The 15,097-nt window shown below is 47.4% G+C and overlaps 1 pseudogene; it reads left to right on the top strand.

The window, feature by feature from the left end:
• LOC131421996 (acyl-coenzyme A synthetase ACSM2A, mitochondrial-like) overlaps positions 1–10,097 on the top strand; it is a 74,823-nt pseudogene extending 64,726 nt beyond the window's left edge.
• The last annotated feature ends 5,000 nt before the right edge of the window (positions 10,098–15,097 follow it).

Here is a 15,097-nt window from a genome sequence, read left to right as displayed (position 1 = left end):
GAGCATTTACTCCATTGGCATTTGCAGTAGCTGTTGATAAGTATATACTTATTTCCACTTTGTTACTTTTTTTCTGGGTGTTTTAGTAGTTCTTCTCTGTTCCTTTCTTCTTCTCTTGCTCTCTTTCCTTGTGATTTCATGGCTTTCTTTAGTAATATATTTGGGTTTCTTTCTCTTAATTTTTTTTGTATTTATTATAGGTTTCTGGTTTGTGATCATCGTGAGGTTCGTGTATAATAACCTATGTAAATAGCAATCTATATTAAGTTGATGATCTCTTATATTGGCCTCTTACTAAAAGCCCTATGCTTTTACTCCCTCCTCCCACATTTTATGTTTCTGATATCATATTTCACCTCTTGTGTGTGTAACCTCTTATCATTGGAAATAGATAATTTTAGTACTTTCATCTTTCGACCTTCCTATTAGTTTTATATGATCTGCTACATTTGCTGTGTATTTGCCTTTACCAGTGATTGTTTTTCTTTGATAATTTTCTTATTGCTATTTGTGGTCTTTTCTTTTCCACTTAAATAAGTCCTTTTAACATTTCTTGTAAGGCTGGTTTATTGATGATAACCTCCTTTAGTTTTTGCTTGTCTGGAAAACTCTTTATCTTTCCTTCCATTTTGAATGATAACCTTGCTGGGTAGAGTATTCTTGGCTTTAGGTTTTTTCTTTTCAGCACTTTGAATATATGGTGCCACTCCCTTATAGCCCGTAAGGTTTCTGCTTAGAAGTCAGCTGATAGCCTTATGGGGTTTCCTTTGTATGTAACTTGTTGCCTTTCTCTTGCAGCTTTTAGGATTCTCTCTTTATCTTTAATTCTTGATATTTTAATTAAAATGTGTCTTGGTGTGAGCCTCTTTGGGTTCATCTTGTGTGGTGCTCTCTTTACTTCCTGTACCTGGATATCTGTTTCCTTCCTTTGGTTAGGAAAGTTTTCAGCTACTGTTTCTTCAAATAGGTTCTCTGCCCTTTTGTCTCTCTCTTCTCCTTCTGGGACACCTATAATATGGATGTTAGTACACTTGATGTTGTCCCAGAGATCCCTTAGACTGTCCTCATTCTTTTTAATTCTTTTTTTCTGTTCAGCTTGGGTGATTTCATTTATTCTTTCCTCCAGCTCGCTGATCCATTCTTCTGTGTCGTCTGCTCTGCTGTTGACTCCCTCTAGTGAATTTTTCATTTCTATTATTGTATTCTTCAGTTCTGATTAGTTCTTTTTTATATTTTCCAATTCTCTGTTGAAGTTCTCACTGTGTTCACCTATTCTTCCAAAATCAGTGAGCCTCTTTATGACTATTAGTTTGTACTCTTTATCAGGTAGACTGTTTATCTCTGTTTTGTTTAGTTCTTTTTCTGAGGATCTGTCCTGTTCCCTTATTTGGAACATATTCGTTTGTCTCCTCATTTTGCTTACTTCTTTGTGCCTATATCTATGTATTAGGTAGATCAGCTACATCTCCCAATTTTGGATATATGGCCTTGTGTAACAGGTGCCTCATGGGGCCCAGCAATGTGCTTCCCTCTCCTCACCAGTTTCAAATGTTCCAGGAGTGTCACCTGTATGGGCTACATGTTCCCTTCTGTTGTGGCAGGATTGCTCTTGCTGCAGGTGCATGGGTAGGCTAGGCTGACCCCCAGGCCAGCTGGTTGTAAGGCTCAGCTGTGTGCAGCTACTACAGTCACTTTAGTCACTTTATTGGGCACGAGGAACCCCAGCACAGCTGGCTGCAAGGTCTAATAGCACACACCTGCTGCTGATTTGCTGTTAAGTGAGTCAGGCCCCCAATGTGGCTGGTTGCTAGGCTCAGGGGCTCACAATTGCTCTAGGCCTCCAGAATGTGAGCCTGTTGTCAGCTTTCTCGGGGGTGCAGCTGAGTGGGGCTGGCCCCAGGCATGGCAGCATACAATCGTTTCAGGCATTGGAAGGTGGGACAGATTTCCTGTGTGGTTGTGTAAAGAGGCCAGTGGCACAAGTCTGCTGCAGCTTACAAGCCCCACCACCCACCGACCCACACACCTGGCCAATGCAGTCTTGTCCCATGTGCACACCTGTCCCACTGAAGCAGACCCACTTGCTCCGCTGAAGAAGTCCCACACACTCCGCCAACACAGGCCCACCCCTCCTGCATGCACTACCCCACAAAGGCGGACCCACTCACCCCACTGCAGAGGTCCCACACACCCCACCTATGCAGGCCCACAAGTTCTCTGGGCTTGCTGGTGGGTGGGGCCAGTCCCTAGGGCAGACTGCCTGCTCTGGCTGAGCTGGATTAAATCAGAGCTCTAGTGGGTGGGGCAAACCCTTGGGCTAACAGGCCGGGGGAAGAACTCCAATGGCATCTGCCAGCATCTGTGTCAGCATGCCTGTACTAGGTCTCAGCGATGGCTGCCCCCAGTGACTCAGTCCCTGGGGAGGTGGGCCTAGCTGCCTTCTGCCTCTCTGAGACAGCTTTTCAAGTGAGTCTCTGTTACCAAAGGACTATGCACCTTTCTTTCTGATGATTTTTTGTTGGTTTCTGGAACGGATGAATTTGTGTGTGGGCCTTTTAAGGGAAAGCTTTTCTTTCTCTTATGTTTGATAGCTTTTCTGGGGGTATTCCCCATTGGTTTTAATAGCCAGCAAAGCCAGGTATTATGACAGGCATCTCCGTTGTGCTGAATTCAAAGACTGCTTATTGTGGCGTAGCTCTCCTGCACAAACCCCCTGTTCCTCCAGGAAAAGCTTTGTACCTTATGATTGTTCCTGGCTGTGAGGCACTGCAGCTAGAATGGGTTTTTTTGTGCAGCAGAAGGGTATTTCTGCCTCTTCCACTTCTGTCAGTGTTGTCCCTTGTTGTTGGGGTTCTTTTTATCCAGTTTCCAGATCTCTCTCAGAGGTGATTGTTCCACAGGTAGTTGTAAATTTGTTGTGTCCGTGGGACGAGGTGAATTCAGAGTCCTCCTATGCCACCATATTCACAGCAATCCCCTCAGCTAATGTTTTGTCAGAGATTTCCTTGAGTGCCAGGAGCTCAAACAAGCAAACACAAACAGCAACAGCAACGACAACAGAGAACGACCCCTGTGCAGACTGGCTCTGTGTGAGGAACTCCCCACAACTTGGCCAGCCTTGCTCTGAGCCTAGGGATCAGCCTGAGGTGGAAGCTTCAGGTCCTCTCAGGACGTTCTGAGCATGCATTGCCTGGGTGTGTGATGGCTTTCTAAATCCCGCATGTTCATAGCTGTCTTGGATATCTCAATTTCCTGGAAAGTCTACCCTAGCTTCTCCCCCAGACCTTGAGGGTCTACTGTATATCTCCCCCATAGTCTCTCATCTCAGGCGTCTTTAGTTGTAGTCCACCGTGTGGCTTTTACGAGCAGTGCCTGCTGCTCTTCCCGTCTGCATTCTGAGTCGTGTGAAATGAGGGCCTTGCATCAGCCCTTCAGGTGTCCCCAGAGAGGTTAGAACAGATTACACAATAATTTGCAAATAAGATCTACTCTCCTCCCTCTGGTTGGAGCAGGGGTACTGGGAACCGGGCTGCTGTCTACTCAAGACCAAATCTGCCATGCTGGGGAAAGGTGAGGCAAGGTTCCAATGTTTTTTTCTGGAACCTCTTAAAATCATGTCATGTCCCACAACAGGGAAGATCCCAATGCATTGCTTGGTGGTCAAGTGCATGGGCTGTAGAGCAAAAATGGCATGAAATGTGAGTAAAAATGGCATGAAACTTCCCTACCGTTTTGAAGGTGGCTTTTCTTGATTGGGTATTTGCACGGTTGTTGTAGACCTTTGACTCTTCTAGAGCTCCTACAAAGTCAGCTCAGACAGCTCCTGGTAGTTTGTTTGTTTGCTTGTTTGTTTTTGATGTTTTGTAGCGGAACAAGAGCTTACAGCTTTCTAGTAGGCCATTTTCTTTATATCACTCCCTAGTAGCACTTTTGAAAAGCAGTCAAGGTTGAGAACCCACTTGGGTGTCTTTGTGGACTCTGCCCACGTCTGTGTGGTAGATAGGATACTGTGCCCCTACCATTAAGGAGCTTTTCTTTGGCCCTGGGAGCATGATTCCTTCCCTGGATGTGTGAATCCCATCATCCAGGTTACAGTCTCTGATGATTGTCATCAAGAAAGTTCATTTCCTCCTGGAAGGTGTGTCCACAAGGGTGTGTCAGGCCAACTGTACCAACACACAGTACACTGAGCTGGACAGCAGTTCAAGTGGTGCATGAATGGGGGTGGGACTTTGCTGTACCCCTTGATACAATATTTCCTAAATTTGAGTCATCCATGTCCACATCCACTATTTTTTACCTTATCTGTGTGCACCATCTATATTATCACTTACTTAATTTTTCTCTCTAAATCCACTTATTATTTTACTTTAAAACATTTCCTTTTTAAAAAAGTTGATGTGGTATCACAAGTGGAAAACAGTAGCACTTGCCAAAAGCAAAAGGCAGTTGTAACCATAACTATAATACAAACCAAACAACTTTGTTAAATTTTAGCTACATCCTGTTCCCACTAAAAGCTCTGATCTTGAAACTTACCTTCCTCTTGGTAGTTCCAGAGCTTTTAAAAATATGTCGGAGCCAAATCAGAACAATTGGAAGGGAATCTAAAAAGGAATGTGATCCGATGTTTTTTTCTGGAACCTCTTAAAATCATGTCATGTCCCACAACAGGGAAGATCCCAACACATTGCTTGGTGGTCAAGTGCATGGGCTGTAGAGCAAGAATTAAATTCAAATACCAGCCCTTCCACCAACCAGCTGAGTGGCTTTGAGCAAGTGATTGTGCCTCTCTGAGCATCAGTTTCCTCTTCTGTAACATGGGCTATGAAAAATGCCAGCCTCACACAAAACCTGTGCATGAATATTCATAGTGGCATTATTCCTAATAGCTAAAAACTGGATGGGGCCGGTCCCGTGGCATAGTGGTTAAGTTAGGCATGCTCCACTTCGGATTTGTGGGTTTGGATCCCAGGTGCAGACCTACACCACTCATCAGCCATGCTGTGGTGGTGACGCACATACAAAACAGAGGAAGATGGGCACAGATGTTAGCTCAGGGAGAATCTTCCTCAGCAAAACAAAACAAAACAAAACAAAACAAAACAAAACTGGAAACAACCCAGATGCCCTTCAATGGGTGAATGGGTAAACAAACTGTGATTCATTCATAACATGAAATACTGTTCCGCAATAAATAGGATTGAACTATTGATGAACACACCAACCTGGATGAATCTTCAGAGAATTACACTGAATGAAAAAATAAAAAGAGCCATTCCCAGATGTTACATTCTATATGATTCCACTTATGTAACATTCTTAAAATGACAAAATTATGAAAATGGAGAATAGATTAGGCATTGCCAAGGGGTTAGGGATGGAGAGGGAGGGAGAGAAGGAGGAGGAGGGAGGTGGACGTGGGTATAAAAGCAACATGAGAGCTCCTGGTGATGACGGGACTGTTCTGTCTCTTGACTGGTGGTTGATATACACGTGATAAAATTGCATTGTGCTAAATACACATACACACACACACACACACACACACACAAATGAGTACAAGTGAAAAACTGTGGAAATCTGGGTAAGATTGGTGGATTGCATCAATGTCGGTATCCTGGTTGTGATGTTGAACTATATAGTGTTGGAAGATGTTACCGTTGGGAGAAACTGGGTAAAGGGTACATGGGATCTCTTTGTATTATTTCTTACAGTGTGCATGTGAATCTATCATTATCTTAAAATAAGTTTAATTAAAGTAATACCAACCTCACAGGCTTTCTGTGAGGATCAAATGAGGTAGTGTTTTGGGAAGAAAATTCGTTCAGCAAATATTTATTGACACCTCCCATCTGTCCAGTTACTGTGTGAACGCTGAGCTTCTCACAGTGAATCAAATACACGGAGTTCATGGTGTAGGAAATCGTATTCTACTGGAGAGCCACACAAAAGCGAGGTGTTATTTTAAAAAATTATCCTTAAAATTGGTGTAATATTGCCCACTAAATCAGCAGTAGAGTACATTGAGTGTTTGCATGTAAAGAAAATAGACTTGGAGAGATGACAAAACTTGCCCAGGTGCCAGGTGGAGTGACAAGGAGGATTCGGACCCAGATCTGAGCCCCAGGTTGTGGCTCTTCATCTCTAGACTCGCTGCCTTCTCCACAGAGGGGTGCTGTTCTCTTTACAGGATGACCCGGTGAGGACAGCCGAAGCGGAGTGTGGGGACTTTTACAGCACTGGGGACAGAGCAACCATGGATGCAGAGGGCCACATCTGGTTCCTGGGGAGGGGCGATGATGTCATCAATGCCTCTGTGTAGGTGTGGCTGACCCTGAGCCGGGAGGTGTCACCCTCACACGCCTGGTGGGATCTAGCTGGCCCAGACGTTCCTCCATGCATTGGTCATGGGACCCTCAGCCTAATTCTGAACAGAGCCATGTCTATGGGGCCCTGGCCCGGGGGTGTCTGTGAACCTCCCCCAACCCCTGCATCCAGAAGAAATAGTCAAAATGAAGTTCAGGAAGGTCTGGAAGAACAATCATAATAAGACACCGTGCAATTTAAAGAGGAAGGGAGACCTTGCTTTGATCCCTATTGATGGGAGGAAATTATTCTCTGTGCTCCTCTGATGGGGCACAACATGTCACAGAAAATAATAATAATAATAATAGCTAACCTTTATGGAGTGCTTACTAGGTGAAAGCACTCTCCTTGGTGCTTTGTATAACCCAGTAGATGTTATCATTATGCCCATTTTACTCATGAGAAAACTGAGTCACTGACCAGTGAAGTAAGTTTCCTAAAGTTTCAAAGACAGTACAGGTTGCAGCCCAGATTCAAACCAAGGTGGTCTGGCTCCCAACCCGTTGTCCCTAACCCTTACGTGATTTAGGGGGAAAAAATGACACAAGTAACAAGTTCTCTTGGTTATTTCAGGGAAATTGAGTTTGTTTTATTTTGTAATTTCTAAAACAAATGCTGACGTAGTGGGGAATAGGATGGAGAATTTTCATGAATGTTTAAGATCAAGTTTGGGGCTTCCAAGAGGTTCCATGCTGGAGGAAGCTCCTGAAGCCAGGCCGCAGAGCTCTGGGAGGACAGAGCTCTCTCTCTCCTCCTACCAGAGGCAGTGAGTGAGAAGAGAGCACCTGTGCCTTGTATTTCTTAGCATGGAGCGTCCAGGTCTTCCTGCAGTGGTCCCACTACACAGCCTGTCACAGGCCTCTGACCCCCTGTGACAGTTTCCCTCTGTCAAGTGCCAAGGGAAAATACGATCCTCCAGAACATGAGATCTGAGGGCTTGGTCGCCCCAGCCCTGGTATCTGCTCAGAACCAGAGAAGGAACCTTTGATCCTGCAGGTATCACATCGGGCCGGCAGAGGTGGAAAATGCCCTGGCCGAGCATCCAGCAGTGGCTGAGTCAGCTGTGGTGAGCAGCCTGGACCCGATTCGAGGGGAGGTGAGGAAGAGGACACGGAGGTCATCGTGTCTGTGTGTGGGCACTGGGGAGGCAGGTGCAGGGGAAACTTCGAGGCCATGTCTACCCAGGACCTAGGGTGGAGAGAGGGCGCAGTTGGTGTGTGTGTGCACTTACACGATGGGGTGACCAGGGGACACTGTGGCCTCATCTGTGGCTGAAAATGCTGCTGCTGACATCTAACATTTAATGAGCTCTTATTATGTGCCTGCTCATTTTTCCCCCCAGTAACCTAATGAGTTCAGGACTCTCATTATACCCTTTTATAGATAAGGAAACAGGGGCCTAAAGAAGTTATTAAGTTGCCCAGATGACACAGTGGTGGAGCCAGAACGGGAATCTAAGCAATCTGGCTCCAGAGCATGCATTCATTGATTCAACAGGTGTTTTCTGAGCACCTACTATGTGCAAGGCCCTGTGCAATTAAGTGGGGACATAAATAATAACATAAGAATTATAAATTACCAACAATTATTAAATGCCCAAAGGTTCCAGGCACAGAAGTATACATACAACAATAGTAAAAATGATGAAGATAACGCTGATGATAAGAATAATAATAAAGTTAAACTAGCTTCATGTTTTACATGTATTATCTCGTGAAATCTTTACCTAAACCCAGTGAGGAATGAACCTGTACTGTCCCCGTTTCGCAGGGAAGGAAATTGAGGGTGAGAGAGGTTGAGTAACTTTCCAATCATAGAGTGGAGACTGGAGTATTGGGACTAGAACCTGGTGTGTCCTTTTCCAAAGGCTCAAGTGTCAGCTTGGTGTTTTCGCTCATTAAATAAATATTCACTTTGTAAACTAGACAATTCACTGGCGCTCACCCTGAGCCTCCGCTCTGGTTCTGCACGGCAGGTGGTGAAGGCGTTTATTGTCCTGGCCCCACAGTTTCTGTCCTGGGACAGGGACCAGCTCACCAAGGAGCTGCAGCACGTGAAGTCAGTGACGGCTCCGTACAAGTACCCGAGGAAGGTGAGTGAGGCGGGTGGATGAGGCTGGTCCCCCCGAGCCGTCCTGGCGCTCCGCGGCCCCGAGTCTCGTCGGGTGGCTGGGCTGAAGCTTAAACAGCCAGTAGAACTAGCATTTTTCTCTTCAGAAGAAAGAATTGGGGTAGGGGTAGGGTGGAGCCAACTGAGACGGAACCTGTGGCAGAAACCCAAAAGGAATCCATTGCTGGCACGTTAACCTAAAGAAAAAAAATCAGACAAGTGCCCAAAGATATCCAAGAAGGGTATTTAATATCTTTCAAAATTTGAGAAGGAAATCCAAATCAGCAGCTTCCAAACTGTTTTTAAAAATAATTCATGCTTGGAAATACATTCTATATTGCAACTCAATACATATATACATACGTAACAAACAAAAATTAACAAAATGATATTTATCCTTATAACATGCCATATATTCCGATATTTTTATTCTACTTCATTTGTTTTAAATGCTGTGTGCAAACTACAAAAATGTCCAACAATAGAGAAATGATTAAGTTGTTCATGAAATTTAATATTATCCTGTATTTTAAAATGATATTGCAGATCTTTTATTTTTAATGTAAAAAGATCACAATATATTATTAAGAGAAAAAGCAGGCAATGAAAGAATGTACATGATATTATCCTATTAGTTTAAAAGCAGAGTTTGAGCGGATACATGTGCCGAAAGTGCGCATTTCCTTCTTTTGTGATAGTGCTTTGCTCCGTCATCTGAGTGCTGACGGTCCATCCAGATAGAAAGCTGCAGAGCTCACGTCTAGTGAACATGCGCCATGTGGGTCGGGCCCTGGACTCAGTGCTGCACACGCGTTACTATTTCATTTCATCGTCCCCACAGCCTGAGATGGTCTCATCACTCTGCTTCATAGAGAGGAGCTGAGGCTCAGAGACTCCCAGTAAATTGCCTGAGATTAGAGTTAATAAAAAGCAGAGCAGGAACTCAAACCCGTGTGTATCTGACAACAGAGTTCCTGCTTCTAACATCAGTCTCTGTGGCCTCACAGAGAGGAGAACAGAGGGCACGTAGCAGGCAGGATGGGCTAGATGTTACTGTGGGTAACAAAGACCCCCCAAAGTCTTAGCGGCTTATAACAAGGAAGGTATCTTCCTTGCTCATGTTACATGTTCACCATGTCCAGGCTCTCCTGGGGCCTCTGCTCCACACCCCCTCATCTCGGGACCAGGATAACGGAGCAGCCACCATACAGGTATCTGCCAGGTGCCGTAAGAGATGGACAGAGCTGGCGGCCAGGCTCACTGGTTCCCAGCTCTTCTGTTAGAGGTGGCACGCTTCACTGCCACTCACATTTCACTGGTCAAAGCCTGTCCCAAGGCTGCATCCAACTTCAGGGGGTCAGGAGGAGAACCTGGCATCCTTGGTGGGCCCCATTAAGGCCACCACATGGTGCCAGCCTGACTGGGGGACTGTGCAGGGGCAAAGGAGGAGAGGGGGGACTGGTAGGAAGTGACGGTGGGACTAAGTCAGGATGGATTTGCTTTCGCCTCAACCAGGTGGAATTTGTCCCAGAGCTGCCCAAAACCATCACTGGCAAGATTAAAAGGAGTGAACTTCGGAAAAAGGAGTTTGGTCAGATGTGATCGTCAATAAACTCAGAAACCACTGTGTGACTTTGGGTAAATGCCTGGCCACCTCAGTTTCCCCATATGGCGAGGGTGAGGATGGGGGTGTTGAGAGAGTTGATTTGGAAGGATATCAGGAGTGCCAATATTTCAGCATTTTTGTTTCTTTCAGATTAATATCAGTCACTCTTCTTCCTCCGAGTCTCCTCCTCCTTCTGGATTGCCCAGATGAGCACACAGATTGGGGCTGGAGGTAATAAAGTACGAATAGAACATCAACGGTGCCCCTGTGTCGTGCATTAATTCTGTGGATGAACCTGTGCTAAATGTGGTTCCTCCGTAATTCTCCCCAATCCCCACTGGAGAGAGCCCAGGGCCTGATTCTCCCTGCTGGCCCCAGCTTCCTTCGTGGCCCTGTGGACCCGGTAGATGGCCAGGACTCAGAGGCCCAAGAGAGATGCTCCGAGCAGCCCCAGGCACCAGCCTGTCCTAGGTCCCAGCCTAGGTCCCGCATGAGTGAGTGAGGGACCTACTCTCTGGGAACCCAGGAGTCCCGTAGGACTCTTGCAGACCTCTCCAGAGGTACCCGGTCCCTCATTCATACCCAGAGGCTTTCACCCCTCAGCTTTCCCCCACATGAGCCCACCCGCTCATCTCTCCCCAGGGCCCAGGACTCCCCCAGCCCTTTCCCAGGCGCCCAGTGTCCTCGCCACACACCCCTCCCCCACACTCTATTACCCCTTCCTGCTATCCAGAGCCCCCCTGACCCCCTGGTCTCGGGTCCTGTGAACTGATCCTTTACTCCATCTGTCCTTGGGGCCTGAATGGGACCACTGTGGGGAAAACCAGAGGCTGGGAGGAGCAGGGGCAGAGGGGCCGAGCCTGGGGGTGGGAGAAACACATATTTTCTCCTTCTCACCCACCGCTGGGTCACCCTTGAAGAGATCCCCTCTGCGGCTGCCCATTTCTGGGGTTCACAGACACACACATTCACAGAGAAATAAGACACCACAAGCACAGAGACACACAGGCACATAATCACCCCCATCCTCACCTGGGGACTCAGGCATAGGGCTCATGGACAGGCTCACACACAGACCCACACTGCAGACACAGGCAACGACCCCTGAGAACACAGACACACACACTCAGGGCCACATGAGACAGCCCCACAGGGCAGACCCTACACGCAGTGGACATACACATACACACAGAGATACAATCAGGAACACCCAAAGGGGCAGCAAATTCACACACACAACCAACACACACAGAGATATAAAACACAGACACACACACATGCTCCAGCAGGGACACACATGCCCCGAGACAGATTTGCGCAACCAGCATACACTCATTCACAGATATCAGACACAGACACACAAATGCACACAGAGACACACAGAGAGTGCCACACAGTGGAAAACTCACGTCCACGATCAATACTCACACAGAGAAACTCAGACTCGCAGGTCCATAATGCAAAATTACACAACCAAACACACGTGCACACACACACACTCCCAGACCCTCACTTCCCTACCCCAGCCCACAGTGCAAACAGAGAGCTCTGGCACTCAGTGGAGGCCACCACAGGCAGACAGGATGAATAGACCCTGGCATGACCTGCCCCACCTAAGCTGTCAACGAAGGAGGTGTTTTCCTGGTTCCAACCCGAGTGCTTGACATCTGCCCCATGCCAGGGCCTCCTGGAAGGCTATACGTGGGTGCTGAGATGCCAGAGAATGACCAGGGTAGGGTTGCTCTGGGGACAAGGGCCCAGGGTAGGGACAGGGACACTGACAGGGCGCACTTAGAGTGGAGGTGTTGCATGGAGCTTAGCAGATCCCCAGGAGAAGAGAGAGAGAGAGGCGAGCCTCCCCAGGACCCTGCCATGTGTCAGAGTGGGCTTCACCCTCTCCCACAATAACAACCACAATAACACATCAGCAGGACTATCATATGACAATATTATCATCAGCACAGCAATGACTGACCATTGGTCCCACGTCGAGGAGCAAGGGGTGTGACCATGGCTGCCAGGTTTGGCCTCATCTTTAGAGCAGGGCAGACCCCAAGCACAGCTGGGCCCTGGGCAAAGCTTCTCTCTGGCCCCTTCTCCCTCTGGAGGCTCCAGGCGTCAGCCTCCCCCTCTCCCAACATCCTCTCCCAGACCCAAGTCACCTCTGACCTTTTTCTCAGCCTGGGTACAGCTGTGTCCCTGACCACTCTGAACCTGACTCCCCATCAGGGGATAGAGATGGTACTGACCTCAGGACCCCATGACATGATGCCTGCATAGTGCTGTGTTTAGCACAGGCCCGTAACAGGAGGGGCCTTTGGTTGTATCATTGTTCCCTTTAATGGCTGCACACCTTCTAAGACACCAGGTCTAGGAGGACAGGTGCCCCTGGGAGATGATGCTGCTGATGTGCTCAGGGGCTCAGCACGTGGCTGCTGCTTGTCCTTGTGACAGTCTTTGGACACAGGCATGGACACTCCCATTTTAATGAAGGAAACCCGCTCAGGGTCACACAGCTGGGAAGCAGCACAGCTGGGCTTTGAGCCCAAGGCTCCTGGCCTGGCCTCGAGTGGCCACGAAGGGCTCCCCGGCATGAGGCTGACACTGGCTTTGGGGAACAAGCACTTCCTTGGCTACATGAATGACCTGTTCCAGGCCCCCAAGCTCTGTCACTTCTCCTTCTTTCCCTCCTCCCTGCTGGAGCCGTGATCAGGGTGACCCTGGCACCCTTCCTGGAAGCCCCCAGTCCCTGACAGGCTGGGCCTCTCTCCCATTCACTTCTGGGCTAGTCTGACTTCCGCCCCTTCTGTACTGGTCTCTCCTTGTATAACTAGGACAGGCCCCCTCTGGGGCTCTTCAGGCAGGCAACAGCATCTCACCAGAATTTAGTATGCACTGTTGTTTTGTTGTCCTTGTTTTGTTTTTGTTTTGCTTGCTTTTTTTTTAATGGTTTCTTTATATTTATGGTAAAAGACATTGATTTTCCATTACAACAGTGGTAGAATGTTTCCTGTTTAATATAAATTTACATAATAATAAAAAGTAGTGAGATTTAAAGCAATGATTTTAAGCTACCATGGGCCTGAATGAGTTGGGGAAACACTGTGTGCAGTCATGCAGAACAGCACCTTAGGAAGCTCAGGATGGGGCCCAGGAGAGAGGATCACCAGTGGGGTTTGTCCCAGTCACCTGGGTCCCTGGGCCCCTACCCACTTACTTGGCTCTCCCCGCCCATCACTCGTGGTGCTGCCAAGTGCTCTGGATGTTGTCCCCAGGTCCCCCAGGAGAGAAGATGATGAACTTTTTCTCTTAAAATTCTGACTTTCCTGGAGATCCCGGGAGATCAATCATGAGCGTCAGCTTGGATTTTCCCCACTGAGGTTCATAACGTAAAGCCTGTGCTAACAGGTAGCAGGGTGACATAGATAAGTGACATATTCGCCATTGTTTCAGGTGTGAAAATGTCTGGTTAATTAGGAATGATTTTGAAATCATACAGTCTTGTCACACTAAGTGGAATATCCCGCCTAAAAGAAGAAATATTTTATCACCATTTAATCATGATCCTATCATTCAGTTCAAATGTAGCCTCTTTTCCTTTGGGATTTCTTCTTATACTCAGATTTCATTTATAAAGGTACTTCTCAGTTTCCAAACATATGGGAATTTCTAGTTAGCTTTCTGTCAGTGACTTCTAACACAATTACATTACCAGAAATGTGCTGGGTGTGATTTCATTCCTCTGAAATATAATAAAATTTGCTGTATGGACAAAATAAAAATAGTTAATTTAGTAAATGTATCATATCTTAAATTAATGGGCCCTCAACAGTTGTTTTATGGGTATAGGTGGATATATGGATACATCTACATGATTAAGATGGTTTGCTGTTAAGATCTTCTGCATCTTACAGATGGTCTGTCTGCTTATGGTATGAGTTGCTGAGAGGGGGGTGAGAACCTCCCACTCTGCTTGTGTATCTGATTCTTCTCTCACTTCGCTCATCTTTTGCTTTGTATGCTTTTCACCCAATGGCCATTGGAAACCTTGGGAGGTCAGAAAGGAAGGAGGGAGTGCCAGAAGTGCGGGACAGGGGACGGACCAGAAACCAGAAGATCTGTGAACGTTCCAGAGAGGACCTGTCATTGGGATGGCTCTTGGTTGGGCACCAGTGGGGAAAAGGCATTCAAAAAATGAGGTCACATGGGGTGTCCTCTGTGATGACCCAGGGGTGAAGGCAGGGGATTGGTCAAAGGCGAGTATAAAGCATCGTGGTTGCTAAGGCAGCGCCCAGACAGGAGAAGACTCGGAGGAAGACAAAGCCCTCGTCCCCTCCAACTGCTCCTGAGAGTCCACTTCACTGCTCCTTGTGTCCTGCTGACCTACTGACCTGTCTGAACCCTCCTCCTTCCCCTCTAGGACTTGATCTGACCCAATACTTTCCCTGACTCAGGCGTGACACCCCTCTTCTCCTCCCAGGTGCCCAAAACTCCCCTTCCTGCCACACCCCTTCCTGAATCCCACCCCCAATTCCAACCTGTCCCCATGACCCACTCCCCAGCTCTCCCCTCACCCCCTTCCTCCCCCACCCCTCCCCTCACGCCTTTTGCATCCCTCCCTCCACACCTCCTTCCTCCTGACCACAGGTCCCCTGAGACGACCAGGATGCGGAGGCGCAGAGGTTGATCTTCTGGCTCCTCCTGCTCGGGTTTCCCGGTTACCCAGACACAAACGTGAGTAAACATTGGCATCAGATGTTTCCTCCTTTTTATTGGGCTCTTCCACATGGTGGTTAAAAAACAGCTTTTTCATGGGTTCCTGGATGGGAACTCAGACATTCTTGAAGACTAAGAACCTCAGGCCAGGTTGCTTGACCAGCCTGAATGGGTTCTGGCCACAGCTGTCCACATCAAGTTCTGGGTCCTGTCAGCATTGCTTGGACCAAACACAGCAGGGTCGACAGGATGGAAACCTGAAAATAGTAACTTTATAGTGTCAAGAAGGAAGGATTT

The sequence above is a fragment of the Diceros bicornis genome, chromosome 26, assembly GCF_020826845.1.
Source record: "Diceros bicornis minor isolate mBicDic1 chromosome 26, mDicBic1.mat.cur, whole genome shotgun sequence".
NCBI classification, from domain to species: domain Eukaryota; kingdom Metazoa; phylum Chordata; class Mammalia; order Perissodactyla; family Rhinocerotidae; genus Diceros; species Diceros bicornis.
This window is presented reverse-complemented; position numbering and strand designations above follow the sequence as displayed.